Raw genomic sequence first — 9,581 nt, 5'->3', positions numbered from 1 at the left:
GTCCAAGCAATTAAAAAAAAAGCATGGTGTTGTCAGGTGTTGCAATGCAATTCCTTTATTTGTTGTCACCATACAGCTATTGTGATAAATACTCACACATTGTGGGTCTGTGATTACTTTGGATCAGGCAAGCACTTACATGGCATGCCTGGGACTGATCAAAAATTTATGTCACATTACAAGGCGGTAATCACAGGTTGAAAAAATGAAAAGTGAATTTCTAGTGGTGCTCATTGAAATAAATGATTCCATAGGATGAGCTCGTGAATACAACTCACAAAGACTTTTTTTCTTTCGGATCATATCATCGACTTATTTTACGACTTGATTATGTGAAGTGGCTGAGTGGTTAGGCATTGCATTGTGACCCGGAAGGTCCCGGGTTCGAGCTCCACTTCAGGCACTTTAGTTTTTTTTCCTTGGGCAAGAATATTAACCCCCTAATTTGCTCACTTGGACAGCATTGGTGATTCCTGTTGATATCAAGACATCTTGTTTGATGAATTATTTACATTCCTTGTGGAATGCCTAGGAGACGATATCTTATGATGTCGTGGCGCAAAAGGCATAATTTTTTAAAACTCTTATTATTATTATCATTATTATGATTATTATTACTATTATTATTATTATTATTATTATTATTATTATTATTATTATTATTATGAAGACTGATGAGTCTAGTGTGACAAACCTTTTCAATGCAGACGGTGACCCCAAATCTTCATACAACCAGCAAAAACCTTTCGTCTTTACTGAGGGCTTTCTTGGCCTGGATCTTGGACTGGTACTGGATGTGCATCCAATTGCACTCGGAGGCCACCTGGCATAGACAATAATAATAGTAATAATAATAAAAATAATAATAATGATAATAATAATGATAATAATATAATGATAATAAATAATAATAATAATAATAATAATAATAAATGATAATAATAATAATAATAATAATAATAATGATAATAATAATAATAATAATGATGATGATGATGATGATAATAATAATAATAATGATAATAATAATAATAATAATAATAATAATAATAAAAATAATAATATATTTAATAATATAATAAAAATAATAATAATAATAATAATAATAATAATAATAATAATAATAATAATAATAATAATAAAAATAATAATAATGATAATAATAATGATAATAATAATGATGATAATGATAATAATAATAATAATAATAATAATAATAATAATAATAATAATAATAATAATAATAATAATAAAATAATAATGATAATAATAATAATAATAATAATAATAATGATAATAATGATAATAATAATAATAATAATAATAATAATGATGATGATGATGATGATGATAATAATAATAATAATGATAATGATAATAATAATAATAATAATAATAATAATAATAATAATAATAATAATAATTAAATAATAATAATAATAATAATAATAATAATAATAATAATAATAATAATAATATAATAATAATAATAATAATTATAATAATAATAATAATAATAATAATAATAATAATAATAATAATAATTATAATAATAATAATAATAATAATAATAATAATAATAATAATAATAATAATAATATAATAATAATCCTTTCTTTAAAAAATATAGCATTGTGGAGAACATTGTGCTTATTTGAGTCAATAAAAAAATTGAGAGGCGCACAACTCTACTGAAAGATTTGAAAAATAGAAATGTATTTTTTACAGATAGATAAACAGATAACTTGATTTCCTTTTATAATTTAAAGTCAGTTTGAAAGTTCGTTAAGTCAAATAGATATCATAAAAAATTTACCGAAGACACTAACACACCCATGGCCACACCCTCAACTTATCTGTCCAGTAGAGTCCTTACTTCCGTTGTGTTGATTTAGCGGTGATCAGTGTTGTTATGTAGTAGTGTATTCTCATTGCGTGTATGTTTATATATATGTGTGTGTGTGTCTTTTGGAATGTGGTTGCGTGGAAGAAAAAAAAAAAACGGGGGGGGGGGGGGGGGGGGTTGTGTGTTTGCTAGGAACTGTCAGATTGGCATTTTTTCAGCAAATCATGGCATTCATAGTGATATAATTCACTTGATCACATGACGGTATTTGGATTTACAGAAATTATAAACAAGTTTCACCGATTAACAACATCAACTAATATTACTGCTGATATTACTGCCATCGATGTGATAATTATTGCCCTGGGAAATATTTAGTTAAACATTGTCGGCAAACTGTCAATTGGTTCTGTCTAGCTTCTCGCCCGAACAAACCAAAAGTAGACAGATTTGGGGACTTGATATTTTTCGCCTCCGCTTCAGATTTTCATTTGACCTCACATAAGTAAAGGGGAGACATTCCGAAAGCTCCTACATCCCCAGTATTCATTCAATTTCTATTTTCACCGTTGATCTTTTGTCAGGCGTTTATTTATTCAATTTGTCATCATATAAAAGCGTTTTAAAAACTCTAGAACAAACCTTGATAGATTTGTGAAAGTTTAAAATTTCCTAATTTGACCATTGTTTTGATTCTCGGCCGCCATTCTAATTTGTGAAGTATTGAAGGTAGTGCAAAGCACTCCCAAGTAAAGCGTGGTAAAGACTTGCGACTTATTGATATTGATATCTACTGACTGATAAACTAAAATCATGCCGAATAAAGCATGGCACCGACGACAAGCACATCGATTAAAATGTGCATCTAATCGTAATCAAGCTAATCAAGAAAATTATTCTGGCAATATCGAATGAAAATAGTTTCTTTCCCCACGAAATTGCGGGCTTTTTACTAGTTACTATAATAATAATGATGTACCCTTAGTATAGAGCTATCTATGAAATTGCATCTCAAAGCACTTTTAAAAAACTTGAGCTTTTATATAGCACAATATCCACTAAACATGCTCAAAGTAGTTTACAAGATGTCACTAGCCAATAGCAACACTTAACATGAAGGACCACACACCTGTTAGGCGATATTACAGAGACAACACTGTTTACAGCCAGCTACTCATTTTACACCTGAGCAGGCTGAGACGATATGAGTAAAGAGCCTTTTCCAAGGTCTGGACAACATGCAGAGTGAGGATCGAACACATGATCTTCCAATCCGAAAGCGAGTGTCATACCACAAGACTATATAACTGAACACTGACAAATAAACAAAATACATTTCTAAATTTATGAGTTAATAAAAGAAAGGACAGATAAGTAAGTAACGAAATGAATGATTTAATAAATCAAATAGAGATAAAATTGTTCGTTTTTTTTTTTAAACAGATAAAAATAGAAAAGTAAATAAATGAATGAATAATTGAATTAATTAATAGCCAAATGAACATAAATAGAGAAAAAAATATTAAATGTATGAAATATATTGAAAAATGTAAAAATGAATGAAATAAATTAATAAATATACTTCTTAATAAATAAACAAATAAACAGAAAAAACTTAGTTTGAGATCACCTATAAGTCTCCTCCGGACACAAGTACAAAATCCAACAAAGAGGAATACACTCAAATGCTTACATTATACATTCAAAATAAAACTAAGTACATTGGCATTGGTGGTATACTCTTGGAATCTACATCTGATCCCTATTGTTCCCAGTTCCCCTATGTCTTACTTTTCTTGGGTGCTTTATTTGTAATTCTAGAACATTTTACAATCCCATTTTCTTCCTTTTTACAGGCGCTGATATAACCTAAATGTGTTGCAACCACTGTAAAACCCTTAAAAACAAACAGAAGAAAAAAAACCCCAGCTTACCACATGCTTGAGAATGGTGCCGTACTGGGCAAACTGCTGTAAGATGAAGGACGATGCACCGGGAAGGAAGCTGGAGAAATGGACCAATCAAAAGTCACAAAACAGTGTTATATAGAAGGAACTAAATTGACGTCACTCAGCTCATTGATATTGTTTTCAGCCAGACAAATAAACTCATAGCATCAATTCTACTGAAAATTTACTCTTTTTTTTTTTTACTAGCCCCCCCCCCTTTTCTCACTCCCTCTTAAACAATCTCACTTATATTGATGCTACACATTGTAAGTAAAATACTGGATAGTTCCTCATGCCACATCAACTGTATCAACACACAAATCTATGTACTATATTGTTAATGCATGGGTGCAAGCAACTGGACTTCAAAAAGCCTGCAAGTCTACTTATGACCAGACATATAATCTGAAAAAGCCTGCAAGATTCACAGACTTATCTCGTCATTTGAAGTCTTGTTCTCAGTATCTAGTCTTCATAATAGTAGGCCACAATTGTTGTATGTTTAATCCAAAGGTTGTAATGCAGTAATTTGTTAAGTTTCTTGTCACAAGTTGCACCAAAAAAAAAACCCAAAAAAAATCCAAAAAAATCTATCAAATCCAAATCGCAAACAGCCGGCGACGTTTTTTTCGGTAATCCAAGCGGCCGGCACTCTTGCACCCATGTTAATGCTACAACTACAAAAAATAAAAATCTTGACTTCACCTGGGATCGATCTCGAACCCTTTGCGTGTGAAGTGAGTGCTCTACCAACTACAATGTCAGGATGTCAAGATAAAAATAATGAGAACAAGGTATGAAACAAAATTTTACCCGAAAACAGTGACCCAAGTCTCGTCCAGGATATCATCAGATTTCAGGTCTCTGAAGGGAAAAAAAATAAAATGTAGGTATTAAAATTTGAAACAGAAAACACTTGGATAGGATGTTAGTCTATCGGAAATTTTTTTTCCATCAGATGAAAAAGATCCAGCTACCCAATCAGTGCTGGATGGACAGGAGGGGGGCCAGAAAAAAATCTCGACTGCACCCGGAATCGATCTTGGTCCTTTCGATTGTGAAACCAGCGCTCTACCAACTGAGCTATCGGGACCCCCAAACACCCAGGAGTTGCGACTTAATGACATTACAAGGACAACACACAAAAAACCCTGGTACTACTCACCCCTGGGTATAAATGGATCGACCTGAGCAGGGGAAGCTGGGAGAGTTTGGGACGGGCCTGGACTCAACATGATGTCACGGTGACCTGCTGGTGTCTGACCTTGGAATAGATTTAAACAACAGGGTGGTTAATGAAGCATCTTTTTTTGCTGCAAAACTGAATAAAATAATAATAATAATAATAATAAGCATATTCATATAGCGCCTTTCGTCGAAACCTCAAAGCGAATTTATCTTTAAGTCAATAAAGTTTTGATTATTTAGAGAGGGAATGAATTTGACACCACTCAGCTGTTTGTAATGTTTTTAGCCAGCCGTTTTTTTTATTAGTAGTTCTCACTATATTGTATCAACCAGACTATAAACGTTTAAGGTTACACATAGCTCTGTGTGTTTGTTGATATGTTATAAAAATAAAATAAATAAATTCCGTTTATTCATCCCAAGGGGAAATTTGTCTTTCGGGTCTATTCCAAGGGAAAACTGGAATAAACCAGGCATCAGCAGCGCTGAAAATTGAGCTACGGTGAGATGACGCTCAAGACCACACAGGGCAGCGGCGGGTAATCGAACTCGGTATCTTTCAGGTACGAAGCAAAGACTGCTGAGCCACACTGCCCCCTAGAGTCTATTCCAAGGGAAGACTGGAATAACCCAGGCGTCAGCCACAATGCAGCGCCGCAAAGTGAGCTAGAGCGAGGTGACTTGCTCAAGGCCACACAACGAGGCGGGTAGTCGAACTCTGTACCTTTTGGGTAGGAAGGAAAGACTGTACGACTGAGCCACGCTGCCTTGAAGCTTATATCCAGCTGGCGGATGTCATTGGAATTTTTTAACACTAAATGCATATCATCAATATAATTTGAAATTAAAAAAAAAATTTTTTTTAAATCCTGTATTTTAAAAACATGATAACGTTTTCTCTCACCAAGTCCTGGTTTAAGCAGAGTTGTCAATTCATGAGAGAAAAATGTATGGAGCTTTTACGCATACACATAGACATAGACCAACCCCTTTCTGAGTGCTGAACTCTAGTAAAAAGTAATTACACTATGTTTTTTTTTCTTCCATTTAGCAGGTGGTTGAAAATATACTGAGCGTTTATAACATACTGAATTCCGTAAATATACGTAATATTAGCAAGCTTGTTCAATCCCGTAAACAGGCTTGCATTTGTTCTTTGTTTTGTTTTTAGGGTTTTACGGCGCTTGCAACACATTAAGGTCATATCAGCGCCAGTAAAAAGGAAGATAATGGGATAGTGAAAAGTTCTAGAATTACAAGTAAAGCACAAAAGAAAAGGTAAGACAAAGAGGAATTGGTTCAAATAGGGAACAGTCAGATGTAGATTCCAAGAGCACACTGTCACAGTACTCAGTTTGAGATCACCTTAAAGTCTCATCCAGACACAAGCACAGGTACCAACTTAGAGGAATACACTCAAATGTTTACCAATCATATATTATAAAATGTAAACTAAACATAATACAGTGCATAACAGAGAGATGATTTACAAGGAAAAAAAATCATCTTCAAAAAGGCTTGCATTTGCCCCCTGTAAAAATTTCCTGAAAATCCGCAAGACGTTGGGTCTGGGTCCAGGACAGAGCCCTGGTAGGGGGACAATGCCCCCCCCCCCCCCCCCCCCCCCCCCCCTGAAGCCAAAGCTTTTTCAATATGACATGAGCAAAGATCCCCATTTCCCGGAATATTTTCTTAGAATTTTACCAATTCAATAGGCTGTGAAACAAAATGAAAAAGTATTTTAATTTTTTTTTCTTTTTTGCCGGCAAATTTACAGGCCTGCATAACTGACTCACCAAGTGCGGGGAACCTGTAAATGACACGTTTGTTGATCTCAAATTTGAAGATGGAATATTGAAGCTTTGGTTGTGTGGGATGCCGACCTGCAATGGAAACGATGGTCACAATGATGAGGTTTGGAATGGCCCAGTTTACAGGGAGAAAAGTTGGGAAATTTGTTGGACAGATTATCTGGGATTGAAATGAAGATGTGGTGGTGATGATGGTGGTGGTGATGATGATGATGGTGGTGATGATGGTAGTGGTGGTGGAGATGAAGGTGGTGGTGGTGGAGATGATGGTGGTGGTGGTGATGATGATGGTGGTGGTGGTGATGATGATGGTGGTGGAGGTGAAGATGATTTTTCTCGAAAAATACAGGGTTTCCATGGTCTTCACCTGACTTAAAATAATAATAATAATAATAATAATAATAATAATAATAATAATAATAATAATAATAATAATAATACTGATAATAATAATAATGATAATAATAATAATGATAATAACAATAATAATAATAATAATAATAATAATAATAATAATAATAATAATAATAAAAAATAATAATAATAATTATAATCATAATAAATCTATATTGTCCAGAAATGGCAATTCATGCTTTCAAATACTTATTTTACTAGAACCCTTATAGATATTTGCATCTGGCTTTTACCGTCTTCTAAGGAAAAGTCACACATGGTTATGCTCATTTGTTATCGACCCACAATGCATCACCACATTTAGCAAAAAATGAACATGAACTTTAAAAAAGGCATCATTTTTGTCTCCTTCAATTAGGAAGGATCTCCTTAAATGATTCCATAAGTGTCTCGAGTGGGTTTAATACTAATGTTTAAAAAGTTTGTCGACATATTGTTATATAATGAACCGTAGTCACTGACTGATCTTTCACCTATTTCCACAGATCCAAGGAGACTCACCCCTGATTACATTAAAAAAACAACCTTGCCTGAAACAAGTTTTTTAAAAAATAATTTTAAAATAGAGCTTTTATATTGCGCAATATCCACGAAATGGACTCAAAGCGCTTTCCAAAGGGTTCCTGACTAACAACAACATCATGTAACATGTAGAACGAGTCATGACGCCTGTTAGGCGATATTACAATTTTTCAGACTGAGACAATGCTGTTGATGGCCAGGTACTCATTTTACACACGAGTACGGTGAGAGAATGTGAGTAAAGAGTCGTTTCCAAGGACTCAACTATGCGCCGAGCGAGACTCGGACCCAAGACCTTCCAATCCGAAAGTGAGTGTCATACCACAAGATCATATTATAGCTGCATAAATAAGGACTGAATATTGCTTTGACCCCTGACCTGAGATGTACTCCTGTCCATTGTGGGGAACTCGAGTACAAGCTTTTGACTGGTGGACCACCCATCCGACCTCGGGCTGATTCCCGTCTGTTTAAAAATAACATCGGTGATTCAGTAAAAAATGGTAAAATTTCAGTAATACTAAACTAAACCAAAGAAACAAAAAATGCTGCATATATCATATAGCCTGTTATATGTAAAATATATTTTGTTTGTTGACTGTCACCATTATGAGTGAGCAATCGACTTAGCCATCATGGTCATGGGACTGACTGGTAGCCTTTATAACATTCAGCTTCATTTCTTGTTTTTATCAACATATGTGCCAGCTCCACTCACATTTCTGAATGACATGTTTTACACATTAAAAAAAAAAAAAAATCCTATTTTCATTTCATGATGTAACAGCTAATTTACCAGAGACCGCTGTACGTCCTTGAGGTAAAGGAACTGCTTCAATTTGCCACTATCCAGGCCCTAATTTACCAAAAAAAAAAAAAAAAAAAAATCTAGATAGAACTTTAGTCTCAAAACGCTGCTAGCCATATAGTAATAATAGAAAGAAAAAAAAGGTGAATTTTTTCTCGTTTTTTTCCTATTAGTTTTAGAAGTGTTTTGAAGCAGTTCCTTTACCTGAGGACAGTACAGGCTGTTCTATAATATAATCTAGATTTAGAGCCTTTATGCTCCAAATTCGAAAAGGCAAAGTTTCCCCTTGAGGCAAAGTTACCCCAGTTGACGGTATAAACAATCCAATACAAACAAAAATAAATTCTTCAGACTGCCAAATCAGGACAGTCCCAATTTCATCAGCAGAGCTGCCAACCTGAAATTTCAAAAATTCGTAGTTTCCAAGAAAAAGAAAAAGAAAAAGTCACCATAAATAACTTTAAAAATAAATAACTTGCTCTCGACATGGTCCAAAAATACTCCATAGTCCTGAATACAGGTTCTAAGAAGCCAGACTTTCCCTTTCAACAAGATTTATTGAGTCAAAGACACTTATGCAGCTCTGTAACTGGAGCCAAAAATTCGTATTTCTACTCATTTTTCATAGCACTAGGCAGGTCCGTATCAGGTCATTTGGCTGCTGTGTATAAGGATAATGAAAGATTTCCAAACCTAACAAGACTTGATCCCGACTGTGCTTGCTGCATTGACTGGTTGGAGAGAGAGGCTTTCTGGGATGGGCTGTGACTGCTTGGAGTCGACCATAACCTGGATTGGACTACAAAAGATCATGTGTAAAAAATAAATTTAAAAAATAAATTAAATAAAATAAAATTGCCTTTATTCATCCCCAAGGGAAAATTGTCTTTCGGGTCTATTCCAAGGGAAGTGTGGAATAACCCAAACGTCAGCTGCAATGCAGTCAGTTAGGGAAAAGTGACTTGCTCAAGGCCACACAGAGAGGCGGTAGTCGAACTCTGTACCTTTTGGGTGCGAAGCAAAGACCGTACCACTGAGCCATG

At 34.2% G+C, this 9,581-nt stretch overlaps 2 long non-coding RNA genes across 2 annotated transcripts; both read right to left on the bottom strand.

Moving 5' to 3' along the window:
- Positions 1-720: 720 nt before the first annotated feature.
- On the bottom strand, positions 721-6,790 carry LOC144961439 (uncharacterized). The gene is made up of 5 exons (XR_013643157.1): positions 6,780-6,790; positions 4,961-5,059; positions 4,609-4,659; positions 3,781-3,850; positions 721-823 (listed from the first exon to the last, which is right to left on the bottom strand). It is a non-coding gene; the product is annotated as an uncharacterized LOC144961439 (long non-coding RNA).
- LOC144961438 (uncharacterized) lies at positions 6,787-9,325 on the bottom strand. The gene is made up of 3 exons (XR_013643156.1): positions 9,232-9,325; positions 8,110-8,196; positions 6,787-6,866 (listed from the first exon to the last, which is right to left on the bottom strand). It is a non-coding gene; the product is annotated as an uncharacterized LOC144961438 (long non-coding RNA).
- Positions 9,326-9,581: the final 256 nt, after the last annotated feature.

The sequence above is a fragment of the Berghia stephanieae genome, unplaced genomic scaffold, assembly GCF_034508935.2.
Source record: "Berghia stephanieae isolate SIO BIC M18660-M18661 unplaced genomic scaffold, UCSD_Bste_1.3 scaffold2458, whole genome shotgun sequence".
Classification (NCBI taxonomy): domain Eukaryota; kingdom Metazoa; phylum Mollusca; class Gastropoda; order Nudibranchia; family Aeolidiidae; genus Berghia; species Berghia stephanieae.
This window is presented reverse-complemented; position numbering and strand designations above follow the sequence as displayed.